At 51.5% G+C, this 14,841-nt stretch overlaps 1 protein-coding gene across 1 annotated transcript in view; it reads left to right on the forward strand.

The window, feature by feature from the left end:
- The window catches only part of LOC144169777 (carbonyl reductase [NADPH] 1-like), a 55,542-nt gene extending 40,909 nt beyond the window's left edge, over nt 1–14,633 (forward strand). Inside the window, exons 9-10 of the mRNA XM_077699111.1 lie at nt 10,793–11,304; nt 14,425–14,633. The gene's annotated coding sequence lies outside the window, so the exon portion shown is untranslated. The remainder of the gene's footprint in view (nt 1–10,792; nt 11,305–14,424) is intronic.
- Nucleotides 14,634–14,841: the final 208 nt, after the last annotated feature.

A 14,841-nucleotide genomic window follows, 5' to 3' on the forward strand; every position in this document is an offset into this window, starting at 1 on the left:
TGCCTCTCTGGGAGCTCTAGCTGGGCCTGTCTTGTGCAGCGGCGAATTCCGGGCTTCTTGTGGTACCTCCTCGCATGCGACCATATGTAACCCAGCCAGAAATTTCCGTTTACCTTTCCACTAATTTGATCCCCTGCGTAACCCGATCCCGAGTCCTAGGCCTCCGTATACAGTAGACGCCGCGCTACGCACACAGTTCACTTCCTCCAAACCCAAATCACGCAAATCACGCACATGATCTGTCGCATCTCCAACCGACGCGCCGGCCTCAAGGAAACACACCCTGCGCATAGTTCAATCCCTACTCATCAGCCGCCGCGCCTACCACGTCCCCTTCCACAATTAGCTGCGTTCGAATCGGCTCGAAACTTGGCGCTTGGGTCCAAACTCCAGCGCCTCAACACTATATCTTACGTACGGGAATCAAGGCTGCCCTGGACCTTCCCACCTACACTTTACACAACGTCTCCCTCAACTGGGTGTCCACAACACGATAGAGGAAATTAGTGAGGCACAACAAGCTGGTTAGCTTATAGCACCACCCGCAACCGGTCAACCCTGTGGCTCTCGCCCCTACCATTCGTGCACGTTTACAAGTTTCCCCGCTCCCCAAGAATATGTTCATATACGCGGAGATCAACCAGGGCAGGTGCCGCGCCCGAGTCGAACCCGTCAGTACCGCCATGACCCACGTGTGCTTTACACCGACGCTGTTGCTGGCAATGCGCACACAACATGCCCTGTACTACGCACCAATTCCAGCAGGGTGGCCGCGGAAACCGCCATAGCAAATTTGGCTGTGTCCCACATCATGCACCGCCCGGCACGCGGAAGCTGACGACGACGATACCTCGACAATTATAACAAACTCCCAAGCCGCCTCCCAAGCATATTCTCCATCCAAGCAAACAACATTATTCGACACTCCGATCCATCCAAGCTTCCTCTCATTCGTATCGTATGGACCCCTGGCCATGTCCCTTCCTTGAAATGAGCACGCACGTGCGCGCTCGCCTGAGAAATGACCCACAGCGCGTCAGAAGTGTACAGACAGATATATCCAGGGTGACTCCCAGGCATCAGCTTCCAGCATCCCATCCTACGAACCCCTCAATACTACCTCCACCCCACCACTCCCTATCCCGCGCCGACGCCACGTCATGGCGGCAGCTCCAGACACACACATTCCCAAACTTGCACCACAAACACCTCTTCTTCCCCACCCAATATGCAACTTGGTCGGTGCCAGTTTTTATAGGGTGTATTCACAGGGCTTTCCGCGCGGCGGCGACGACGCCTTATTTGAGGTTGCACTCCGCCGCGCGAGCAGCGCGTTTCCCGACGCGCAACGTGGTTTGCAGCGTGCTGCTGGCAAGAACGTTCGTGTGAACGGTACGTGTTTTTTCTGCGTGATTCGTGGGTTTGCGAATGCCTCGTCCTACCGAGTAGCTAGCATTGTTCTCGCTTCGAAAATCGGGACTGCGCTGGTCTCCTACAACCGCAGACCCGAAGCAGCTGGGCCGCACGACAAAACAAAAAAAAAAAAAAAAGCGCGCCGTGTATTTTTTTTTTCCTTTCGCTGTTTCGAAGCGACGGCTAGGGCAGTGCTTGAAGGCTGTCTGTCTTCATTCCACGAATTCCCAAAGAAGTTATCGATAATATGGCTAATCAGTATCGAATCTAGAACCCGTTTCATCCAGGTGGGCCCCGGGACGATGGGCGCCGGAGCTTTCACCTCGCACCTCGTCACATGTTTGAAACATTCGCATGCTTAAAATGTTCACAAATGAAGGTAGCCGGCGTACTTTATGGATGAGACGAACCATACTGGCCTCTCAGCCTCAACATGGGCTATACTTCGAGTGTTGAGGTGAACGCACGCGTACATGCAATATCGCTTCTCAGGTAATTGCGGGCATCCAAATTGATCCAATTCTTCTTGGTCGCCTTCGACTATTCTCTAATGACCAAGCGTGTTACGTGATCAGACACTAAAGCTTGACGCTGGGTACACAGTTTGACTACTCCAAGAAAAGCGCAGAGACTAAAACGTTAACGTATGCAGGGACAAACTAGAGCAGTCTTTGTCACTTGTCTCTGCGCTGCTTTCGAAGTAGCCGTTCCATAATCTTGTTCTGCTTATAATTTCCGCTTTGTCCTAACCGAAAGGAAAAGACTTGAAAATCATCGGTGGGATCTTTGTCGCCGCCACCATACCTAATTTTATCACGTACTTACCTCGCGATGGTTTCCACCCAGACCCTGTGCGTAATTGTTCCGCTTCATTAGGAGCTCAAATGGACGACCTTCGTGCGTTCAACGCACAGAACACTGTCGCCGGAGCACCTCACCGTCTCTCATACTCTTCAAGAAGTGCGCAACATGCCTGGGTGCACGGTAAAACCGGCTCCTTTCTCACACGCCACCACCACATCAAATATCCTCCCAGCCTTGGGCGAAGAAATTTTCTCAACTCGCGCCACGGTCGCTTCAAGCAACGGAGGAAATAATGAAATCGGCGCACGGGGATGACACCGAGATAGCGCGAAATCGCCAAAACGGACCGGGTTATGCACGCCGCTGGCCGCGCCTGTCAAACCATCGGACAGTTGCATTCGTCACGCGAAATCATACCGTCTTCAAGCACTGCCCTGGCCTTCGCTTCGAAACAACAACAACAACAACAACAAAAAAAAAAACGGCGCACTTGCTTTCGTAGTTCAGCCTGCTTCGGGTCTGCGGTTGTAGACGTGAACAGCGCACCCTGAATTTCGCAGCGGAAACAATGCTGGCTACTCGTTACGACCAGGCGTTCTCAAACACACGAATCACGCAGAGAAAAACACCGTCCACACGAACGTTCTTGCCAGCACCAGCGTCCGCCATTGCAGTCCTGTACCGAAGACCCCGCTCATCGAGGCTGCCCTTCGAACAACAAATAGGTGCATTAAATGTTTTCACCACGACCAGACATGGGCTCGAAAGCCGGAGCTTCAGTGTGGGATTTAGGTGCAATGTACTCTATACGCGTCCAATTTCAACAAACCATGCTCGCCGCAATGTTTATTTAATGATTTTCTCTTTGTAACGGCCATTTCTCGCCATGAAACACAAGTTGTCTTGAAGACGTCTTGAAACAGCCTGAAACAGCTACAATCGTCTACCTCTACGTGAAGACATCTTGCAAACGTTTACCGCTACCAGTTTTGAGAAGTTTATTTGTAAACGTGTAAGAGATGTCTTGCTGAGAACAAGCCAGTATACAAGAGACTGTGATTGCCACTGCCAGCTGAGCACGAGGTCGCGGGTTCGATTCCCGGCCGCGGCGGCCGCTTTTCTGATGGAGGCGAAAAGCAAAAACGCCCGTGTGTTCGAGATTTCGGCGCACGTTAAAGATCCCCAGGTGGTCAAAATTAATCCGGAGCCCTCCACTACGGCGCGCCTCATCGCCTGCGTTGCGTCGGCGCGTTAAACCCTACAATCAATCAATGATTGCCACTGCCATTCATTGCACTAGCCGTCCAGCCCTTAGCAAGACGTCCAGATTTAAGGTCCCGGAACCTCCATCATCGTTCTGTGCAGAACTTGTAGCCATTAGAGAGGCTCTGATTGCTGTAACCGGAATCACTAGCCCGGGGCGCGCATCGTAGTTCGCACCGATGCTCTACAAGCAGTCCGCCTACTACGGTTAGTTAGTCGTAGCCCTGTGCTGGCTCAGAGTATTCATAAACTTGCGGCAGGAATCGCTCACAAGATCCTGATTGAATGGGTTCCACGTGACATACTCACAGAACACTGCAAGGCAGACGTAGCAGCCCGACTGGCAGCATCCGTTCCATCTCCGACTTCCCCGTTAGAGCTGGATGATGCCACTCTCCTGGTGACGAGAAAAGAACACCTCCGGCGCCGCACACGTGCTCTCATTCCACCGTGTGCTGCCACCCTCCCCCCGGGTCTTACCCGTGCAGAGGAGGTTGCGCTCAGAAGGATTCGGCTGGGGGTGGCCTTAACTCCCGCCGTGACCCGCCACTGGCCTCAATACCGAGGTTCCTTTACAAACCCTGGTTGCCCAGTGTGCCACCGCAGCGACGCGATTGCCGACCTTCACCACTTGCTGTGGTCCTGCCTCGCCTTGAGGCCGACGAGACTGCGGCACCTTGCGGCGACGGGCCTCCGCGTAGACGACGCCTCCGCATACGCCGCATGGATACATGGGCGCCATCATCGTTCACTCCTTGACTTCATCCGCGAAGCGAACATTTTCATTTTCATCTAATCACCATCACCTCATAATCCCATATATATGCCCTGTGGCAAAATAAACGTTCATAAAAAAAAACAAAAAAAAAACAAGCTTATGCTACACCAAGAGGTTTTAAAAACGTGTCTTGAGAGAGGTTTATCTGGAGACATGGTAAAGAAGTGTTACCCGAGCCTATTTGTTTTTTATGCGTCTTGACACTTTGAAAACCACTCATGATAAATTTACTATAAATGCCTTCCTTGACATTTGCGCTTAAATATGCCTGAACACGCCTTATCTCAAAACAAATTTAAGCACACACATGCTCTACACTTCTATAGTAAAAAATCCCGACATCTAACTTCAGCAAGAAATCACCTATTTTCTATCTCTATTATGCTTTTTTAAAAACATCCAAGCCAGATTCTTTCTTTGTGATCCACTTTACCCGCCATGGATCATCAAATCTGCCGATTCAATGAAATCACTGCAGCTATTTTTCAGGTTTAGGCCTTGATTGTTGTAAATTGTGCTGCTAAAACCACATTACTTTTAATTTGCGCTATCTCTGGTCCTCCTCGCAATTCATGAATTGCACCGTATGCAGTACTGTGAGGGCTGGGCGTGGAGGCTGGGGCATTCAGGTTGCATGGCGAGGCGAATGGGAGTTATTTAAGGAAAGCATTTATTTGGACATTATACAACACGATTGACCACACCGGAGGCAGGCACAAATGAAGCACAAACAAGCAAGCGTGTCCCAGACCTCGCATGGGTCTGGAGCTGCGTGGCGTAATGGCTCTGAAGGTGACGATAGTGATCACCCAATGACTACAGCACATGTGGCTGGCTGCTCGCACCCCGCCCCACTTTGGTTGACCACGTCTCGCGGACAGTAATATCCGCACATTGTCCACAACAGGCACAACACTCATACACGCGGGGGAAACACTGCCGCACGCTTCACTCGTGCACCAAGTCATCTAGGCGGCTAGACAGCCAATAAGCGCATTGTACCGTTTAAGCTGTGGCTGCACTGACTGCAGAGGTGAGTCTACACTGTCCTGCTTCCTTGCACTGGCAGTTTCATGCACACTGAAACGTGGTAAGGGCCTTAGCCTTGGCTTCGAGGTTCGTGAAAGGCGTGCCAGTTGTCCTTGGACAGGAGGTTGCCGACACCCTCTCAAATGGAGCTGCATGTGGCACACAGTATGCCACAATTGCTACGCAGGAAGTCCTTGCTCGTTTTGTAGCCAAATGCTGAATGGTCGATGCTGCTGCCAAACTTTTGGGCATGGGCTTTGTCCAGCTGAAGTACATCGATGCCACTCACGAAGTGGTCAGCCAGGTGCGGCACAAGTTGTCCTTGGTCTCTTATGGTACCACAGATGGCTCGAGTTGGGCGTTAGCTGCTGCACAGGTCGCGGCTGGTTGGCGCTATTGACGGGCTTGGAACCTGTAGGTGGCTGGCTCACGAGCGTTTTTCACTTTTTCTGTTCATGGACAAAGTTTTCGGCATGCTGGGCTTGCTGTTGGCTGGGCTGAAAGTAGTTGGCAGGTGGTTCACCGACAGTATGAACTCTTTCTGGCTGTTGAAGGAATTCTGTATGTGCTTGACTTCCTTTGTGAGAACTGGCCTGACAGAACTTGGTTTCGCCACCCACCCGCGTCAAGCGTACGGCATCCGGGAGGCTCAGAAGGAAGCTGAGGGTGCCACAGAAGCCGTAGTGTTTGAATGGAAGCTCCTGGCCTTTACTCGTTTTGAATTCGCACAGAAGCTGTAGAGTTAGCGGTTGCTTGGCTGCGATGAGCAAGGCACGGATGATGGCTTTGATTGTAGCTCATTACATTCCCCTTTGAAAGCCATGGTTCACTAGGGCCCCTAAATTTTCAGGAACTGCTTTCCTTTTGCATCGTACCGGTATGAGCTCCGACTGTAGGGCAACACGCTAGCAGGTAAACACGGAGCTTCATATCAGTGATATGGTCAAGATCATCGCTGTGGCAAGCAAAAACAGCTCTATGTTCGGCCAATGTACTTTTTATAACTGCGTGCTGGCTGGGAGTGGGCTGGCTGCGAAGCGGAACGATGGAATATTGGGGTGATGGCGCGCGAACACCGCGTCGGATGTGACGGTGTCATGAGACAGGGGCACTTCTTGAGGGCAATGTTTGGGCTACTAACACTTGCTATGGCGGCTGCTTTGGCAAAGGCAACGGATCATGTTGCAGGCAGTCTTTGGCACTGTTTCTGGCAAGGCTAAGTACCGTGGCTGGGTCTAGCGTCAAAGGCACCGCGGCGGACGAGGCAGAAGCCTTCGCTTCAACCGGGGGGCTAGCTTCATGCTGCTGCCGAATGTCGGCTCCCAGTCACCGAATGAGCTCTTCTTTGAAACCGGCAGTGTCCAGCTGTCGCCGTGCCAATTCTTTCCGGGGCTGTATTGGGGCTCGACCTACAAGGAGCTTTTGATAACGTTAACCATTCGGCAATACTCGAGCAAGTTTCGAGGTTGGACATGGGTAAAAGGTCTCACGACTATATCAAGAGCTTCCTGACGGGGCGAACGGCGGTGCTCATCGCCGGAGATGTCGAGACGAAAGCCAAGGAGATCGGAAGCCGAGGCACGCCTCAAGGGTCAGTGATTTCGCCGCTCCTGTTCAACCTGGTAATGATCAGGGTCGCCCACCAGCTCTCAGAGGTGGAGAACGTCGAGCATACGATATATGCCGACGATATCACCCTGTGGGTCAAGGGAGGTAGCGACGCCCAAGTGGAAGAGGTCCTGCAGAAAGCAGTGAGGACCGTCGAGGGGAGTCTCGAGGGCACTGGCCTGAGATGCTCACCGAGTAAGTCTGAGCTGCTTTTGTACAAGCCCACAAACAGTCAGCGTGAACAACGAAGAGAACGAGACCAGATTAAGATCTACACCCAGGACGGGTCGGCGATCCCCAGGGTATCCGACATCAGAGTACTGGGTATGCTTCTCAACGAGAAGGGCAACAATGGGGGAACAATGGCGAAGATCGCCGGCAAGGCGGCCAGCGCCATTCGGCTCATGAAACGAGTTTCCAACAGGAAGAGGGGGCTGCGCGAGGAGAACCTCATACGACTAGTGCAGTCATTCGTAATGAGCCACATAACATACGTGGCGGCGTTTCACAAGTGGAAAACAAATGAGAAGAACAAGCTGGAATCGCTCATTCGAAAGGCGTATAAGACGGCCATCGGACTACCCGAGTCTACAAGTACCGAGCGACTGCTAATCCTGGGCGTACACAACACCTTGGACGAAGTCATCGAGGCCCAACGGGTGGCGCAGCTAGAGAGGCTAACCATAACCAAAGCGGGCAGAAGAATCCTGGACAAGCTGGGATACAACTACCATGAACAGCAGGGAACCAAGACCCAGCTACGAGGCGACACCAGGGACAAAATCCAGGTGGATGCAGTTCCGCGCAACATGCACCCGGAGTACAACGAGGGCAGGCGGCGAGCACGGGCCAAGGCGCTGGCGGAACTCCACGCCGGGGACGCTGGAGCCCGCTACGTCGATGCAGCAGAATACTGCAACGAACGTGGCTTCGTGGTGACGGTGGTCGACGCCGAGGGCAACCTCCGAGCGGCGGCCAGCGTTGCAAGCGGGAGACCCGAGGAAGCAGAGGAGGTGGCGATCGCGCTGGCCCTCAAAGATCCAGGCTGCACAACGGTCCTGAGTGATTCCAGGCAAGCTGTCAAAAACTTCTCCAAAGGCAGGGTTTCCCCCGTAACGGAGAAACTACTGCGAAGACAACCAAGCCTCACGGGGAAGACGAGAATCAAGTGGTTCCCGGCACACGCAGGTACGGTGTCGGCACGTGCTCAGAACCACAATGAAACCGCACACGCTCGTGCGCGCGAACTCACTAACCGCGCCGGGCAAAGTGGCGGAGAGCATTTGTGGCACAGCACACGAGACCGAATGACTACCTACAAAGAAATTACTCAGGCCTATCGACTTGCCAGACGCAAGCTCCCGCCGCCTTGCAAAGGATTGAGCAGGGAGCAGGCGGTCATCTATAGGCAAAAACAAAGACGGTCCCGAGCCCCTACCTAAAGCACAAGATGTACCCGGAGACATACCCTGATGCAACCTGTCGGGTGTGCCGCAAAGCTCCAGCAAGGCTCGAGCACATTGTCTGGGATTGCCTCGCGTACCCGGACGAATCAAACACAAGAACGATGCCACCTGCCTTCGAGGAGGCGGTGCGGACTGAAGACCAAAATCTTCAACTCCAGGCTGTCCAGCGAGTCATCGTGGCGCTGGCCAGGCAGGAGGACCCCGGCTACCCGGTGACGGGGAGCGGAGGACCCCTAGCCGGGTTGGCTACATCTGCGGTGACGACTCTGGCCAAGTCATGAAGACCTAGCAATAGGACTTCATTCGCAGGCCCCAAAGAAGTTTTCCCAATCCAACAATCCGTATGATGCCGATGAATAGGCGCGACATTGTCACTGAGACGAGCCGCTCCCACACAATTCCCGGCATGATATTCCGCCGAGCCGGATACACGCAGGCGGTCACACAAAAAAAACACAATCTTGCTGGAGCGTCCGCCAGCAAGATTGGCGGACACTCCAATCTTGCTGGTGATCTAGACCACCGGCCCTCTCAAGAGCACCAGCACACCTTTGCCCTCCCCCCTCTCCCCCCCCCCAAATATGTGTGCATCACATCACCCACAGGCGCGCTGATGTAATTCTGCCTGGATCCACAACGGTTACGTATACATTCTAAAATGTCACATGAAGGAAATTTTGAGCAATCGTCAGCGTTACTTCAGTAACCAAAATGGCAGCGAAATTATCAACTCTGCAAGTTTAAGCCACTCTATCATGTTGTAGCCTCTACTGTGTCTATCATGTTGTATCCTGTAGCCATGCTTCAGTTTGAACATCAGGGCCTCTGTTATCCTATGGAATACTTTAACTGTGTCATTACTGTCCGTTTCATGCTGAAGCGTAGTAGTCTGTAGCATTTATGTATGCGTGACCATGCCATTACGCATGTTTTCTTGGTGCACTCCGGGAAACAAAATGCTGACTTGTTTCCAGCATCGCATCATGCCCAAAGGTCATGCTGGGTCTGTACGACTGTCCAATGCTCTGTTTTTTGGTGGACCTTCCCAACTTAATTTACATTTCCCGTGTCACTAACGAAAACTACAAAATTCTTATGCGCCCTATACATTCCAAAACCGTCCATGCTCTTACACTGTAAAGACTAAACCGGCAGTCTGTATTCGGCTGAACAGTGGCAGTGCACGAGTGCGCTAAAAAGTTTGTCATTTCATTAATGTTTGAAACCAAACTGGTAGAACCTTATTATGAATCCTTCCTCAGATCTTACGACAGAATTCCAAATGTGTCAAGATTTTTCTCGACTTGCACAGGGCATGCCTAACCGCAAGAGCATGGTCAGACACCGCCGTCTTTGTGTTATTATTTTTTCTTGCTAAATTTAATGTTTGATATGGCATTGAATAATGAACTTAGCAGTGGCTTGCTATGCATTATCCAGGAGTGGTTCTTACACTTAAAGGGATGGCCGCCCCAGAAAAGTTACTGTATAGTACGAGCCTTCAGGTATAGGCTATAGGGCATTTATGCACGAAGCATTGAATACTTGACAGAGAATAATGCAACTATTTCAGAACACCAAGAGGGAGCTCAGTACAGCAGACTCGACATTTGGGCTGTACTGAAATGTCGACCAGCTTCTCATGTTCGCTCACAGCTCTGATATAAGCTACGAGATGGGCTGCGTTAGAGACTAAAAACAGAAACGGAAATCACAACTGGCATGGCTTGACAAATACCGATGGCTGAATTATTCCGCTTTGCGTGAGGGGTAATCCTGCCATGTTCATGTAATTTTCGCCATTAACAGCGCTGTTCTTGTGCTTATATCTGTGTGTTTAGGGTTGGTATTTGCTGAAATTATTGCTAGCGATATAACGCTTCTTGTATGCATGATTCATAGCCTGTCGTTTTTTTTTAACAAAGCACCTGCGCTACACATATATTTGTAGTGCAGGTCTTATCTTAAAAAGAAAACGAGAGGCTAAAGTAACGTAAATTATGTTATACCGTAAGTGCATAAATTCGATGCAGACTTCACAGAATGAGCTCCATTGGCCTTACACTGGAAGCTGCTGTACGGGCGTAGAATGCTTATATGCCAAAAATTTTCTTTTGCATTTGGGACAAGAACAACTAAATGAAAAAATCTCATTCTTGCTGCACATCCGTGACCTTCCCAAGAGAAAATAGTAGTTGGTACCACTGTTTTATGGTTAAATTCCCAGCTGGAACTAGCTGGTACCAGTTGGGACCAGCAAGGACCAGCTGGGCCCAAATGGGAATTTAACCATACACCACCTGGGACCAGTTACATTTTCTCTTGGGTTACCTTCGGAGTCGAGGTATGGCGATGGTCCCGGGGACGTGGGCTGGTCACAATCGGATACACCGTGGTTCACCTGAAGTCGCTATATATATACATGTCGCAGGACCGCCTGGAGGGCTTGGAGCTGGGCGTGCCTGCTGCCTGTTTCGGGCAAAGGTTCTGCGCCTGGGGAGCCCCGAGTGCGGACGTGTCGGATCGCGAGCACCGCAGGTGCTTGCGCTAGGCGAGGGCTTTTCACTGCTCGGCCCAGAAGGTAGTGCTGGTAGCCGGTACATGCCTGGTAATGGAGAGGGCTCATTGGTGTGAGTACCCCCTGCCCTTGTCAGCAGCTGGTTCACTCCCTGTGAGATGCACGCGATGTGGACCAGATGGGCTGGTTCATAGCCATTTGCGGCACTGTTGCGGCAATGGCAAAGCTTACGTAAACAACCTCTGTGGTTACCATGCACACACAGGTTCTCCATCGTGGGCGTCAGACTTGGACTGCGATATGCGAAGGCCCTGCACGCGAGGCTGGGCGCTTGGTCGCCGCATCAACAGCCTCCTGGGATGCTGCAGAGGCGCCTGCCAGCTGGCCCCTCTCTGCCTTCTCGACGTTGTCCAGGAGGCGCATAGGTACGATGCTCCTTTGGTGCGCTCCAGTTCCAACGTAGTGAGGTTCACCAACCCCGTATTCGGAAAGCCAACTTACCGAATGACATAAGAAATTCTTTCGTCAGGGCCGTAAAAGGTAGCATGAGAGAAAGCCAGCGTGCGTTTCAAAAGTCATCCATATGAGAATTCAGTGGCCTTGTCGAAGTGGAGCAGTGAGGTTCAGTTAATGCAGGAGGAACGATCCTTAGGGGGTTGTGGATAGACAAGCAAGTTGGCTAAGGCGGTGGTCTTCGAGGGGCTGGGGGATCGTGTTAACAGTGCCAGATGAGAGTAAGCGTATTGTAGAAGGGTTGGCTGGAAGGCGAAGTGTTGCTCTGTATACCCTGCGCTGTAAAGCTTGATTGATTGTATCGCGCGCCGACGCAACGCAGGCGACGATGCGCGTTTTTTTAGGTGCGGAGCACCTTAGAACCTCACAATGTCCGTCCGCGTCCGTGCGCATAACATTTAAAATCGCAAAAAATCACACAGGCACCGGCAGGATTCGAGCCTGTGTTTGGTAGACCAGACAGAGGTAGTGTCAGTCGTCTTACCCATTGGGCTACGACCGTGAGTTAGTACCCGAGAGCCAAACGGCTTACTCCCTCGCCTGTAAGGGTGCGGAGTACCTTAGGACCTCCCAATGTCCGTCCGCGTCAATCCGTGCGCACACCACCATTAAAGGAGCCATGAAGAGAAAACACAAGTTTGGTTCATTCAAAAGATTGCCTCGTTAGAATCATACTGACACCACTTTTAACGTAAACTTCGCTCAAATAAGCTACATAATTAGGAAAAAAGGGAATGGTCATGCGACCCACCAGCTCATTTCCTGCAACAGAACCTATGATGTCATTCGAGCCAGCTCTGCGATTGGCGGAGGCCGGCAGAAGCAGACGCAAATTAGGTAGAGCTTACAAACTAGCCGAACGAGCGATTTGCACTTAAATTTAGGGCACATTCTTTACAAAGCAATAAGAATGATGGGACAAACAGTGGAAGTTACGAAAGCACATGTAAACATAGAAGTACTGATGCGTACTGCTGTTCGTACTGCGCACAGCATGCTTGGTTTAGCTGCACAGCACTACGAGGCTTGGGGTTGTCTCAGACGACACTGGCCGATTGACGCAAGCAACGGTGTCTTACGTGACCACATTTGTCGAGCGAGCACTGTTTCAGGGAACGAATATTTTCCCCCAGAACAAAAAGAAGCCAGGTTTAAATACGGGCAAAAACAAACCAAACACTTGCCACGGTATGGAGGCGCCATCTAGGTTCGAGTAACGTAAAGAAACGCGGGAACAAACCAACACCGCTGTACAGGGTGGAGACAACCTTTGAACGGTCCCGTGCCGCCGCAATTGGGCCAACGTGCTCAACGCGTTATTCTTTTCATTTCCCACGAGACCTAGCAACGCGAAACAGACAATATGATTCAAACTTCTTCAGTAAACCGCGTTGCGGCGATAATTTTAGCGCGGTTTTGACACAATGATTTGCTTCGGTGGCGAGCGAGCGACCCAAAATGGCGGCGCCAGCGTATACGTGTCTCTACCCTGTACGGCGGATGCGTGAATGAAGGTATTCTAGGCTGCAGAGCGGTCGGTTCCTGTGAGGTCATTGCAGACCCCGAAAACAAACGATTTAGTGGGAAAATCAAAGTTTTAACCTAAATTGTTTAATTTCTCAGAGAATCGTTTGTATCCGGACAAGCACTGGGGGCACTATAAAACACGAAATCTTTCGAATAAAACCAACTTGCATTTCCTCTTCATGGCTCCTTTAAGCGAAAATCTGTGCGGAAACTCTCTAAAAGGGTACAAGAGCACTCCAAAACACTCGAAAACAGGCACTAACATAATCTAGCAACGAGATTGGATTGGATTGGAAAACATTTATTGAGCATAAAAGTGGGTGGCTTTCTCAGTCCAGATAGCCGCGAGCTAGCGCAGCTGCTTGGGCGCGAGTGATGAGGCGTTCTTGGTCCTCGCACCGTGAGCTGGCCAGCTCGCGCTCCTACTGCTCAGGGGATGGGGAAGGGAGGGGGTTTGGCGCGTAGGGGCATTCCCACACCAGGTGGTAGGTAGTGTTTGGGACGGAGCAAGAAGGGCGGTTGTAGGGGTAAGTGGAGGGAGAGATGTAGTGGAGTATCGTGGTGTTGTAGAATGTGTTGGTCTGCAGTCGACGCCAAATGCGAGCCGCCTGTGTGCTGAGGGATGGGTGAGGAGGAGCGTATTGAAGCCGCAGTTGGCGATAATGATACAAGATTTCAGTGTATCGGGGAGAGACCGGGGGATAGATGGAGGGTTCGGAAAGGTCCTCTTCCGTCGACGAAGACGCCCGGAATGTAAGAGCGCGGGCAGCGGCGTGTGCCGCCTCGTTTCCCTCGAGGGAAGAATGGCCTGGTGTCTATACGAGAAAACGCGCAAAAGCACCGGTGTAGTCAGGTTGTGATCAAGTTGTAATACACAGTGACTGCATCGAACTACGCTAAATGGCGCTACGCGTAAACACGAGATGGCGCCGCGGTGCACCGCGTAAGCGGGTTCTGAAAATCCCATACCCTCTTCCCGCCATGGACGGAAACGAACGTAAGACGCGTCACGCTGCTGCTAACGTCTACGAAGACAACGAGCTTCCCCGAATACGAAACCATGGCAAGCGAAGGCAAAGTGACTAAAATCGAATGACAGTGGGGGCGCAAATCGGATTTCACTCGGGGTGCAACTTGGATGTCACGGTCCCCGTACTCCGCACCCTCGCCATTATCCACGGAGTTGAGGTGCTGCCATTTTTTTTAACGTGCGCCTAACGTGCGCCGAAATCTCGTACACACGGGTGTTTTTGCTTTTCGCCTCCATCAGAAAAGCGGCCGCCGCGGCCGGGAATCGAAGCCGCGGGCCTCGTAGAAGCATGACTGAAAGTCTATAAAACTAATTTCATGTAATCTGTGGTGCCTAAGGATGCTTATCGGCCTGCTCCCTTCCCTACTATGGAGCTGTAATAAACCGGGTCGCCAGCCCGCAGCTGCTTCCGTTCCTGACTGCTGCATATGTGTAACTTTGGCTTTTTTTCTTCTTGTTCTTCTTTGTTTTTCAGATGTTCCATTCACTTGGCTTCAGCGCGCTGGCCTTGTTCGACAAGTCAGGACACCTCTTTGAAGTTCCAAACCCGAAGCGCGTCCAAGCCTGCCCGTGTTCTGTACAAGCTTGCAATCCTTCACGCCGCCAAAACATGACGTCGTAGCATCTCGCCATGTCGCTCATACTCCTTGCTTCAATTGCGAAAATAAAAGAGTTTTCTAAATATTTGCTGCCTCTATCAAGGCTCCTCAGCTCGCTGGCTACGCCAGCTTGAGCACAGTGGCGTGCATGTACAGAATTGAAAAGAAAAAATTAAAAATATGAATATAAAAGGGAATTTCGACGGGAAACTACGTTTTAGAACAAACCCTCACTCACTAAGATCTCTGAATACAAATAAATAAGATCACATGAAAACTCACGTTGAAGAGGA

This window comes from Haemaphysalis longicornis, unplaced genomic scaffold (assembly GCF_048455015.1).
Source record: "Haemaphysalis longicornis isolate Haplotype H1 unplaced genomic scaffold, Haemaphysalis longicornis Haplotype H1 scaffold_2, whole genome shotgun sequence".
Lineage (NCBI taxonomy): Eukaryota > Metazoa > Arthropoda > Arachnida > Ixodida > Ixodidae > Haemaphysalis > Haemaphysalis longicornis.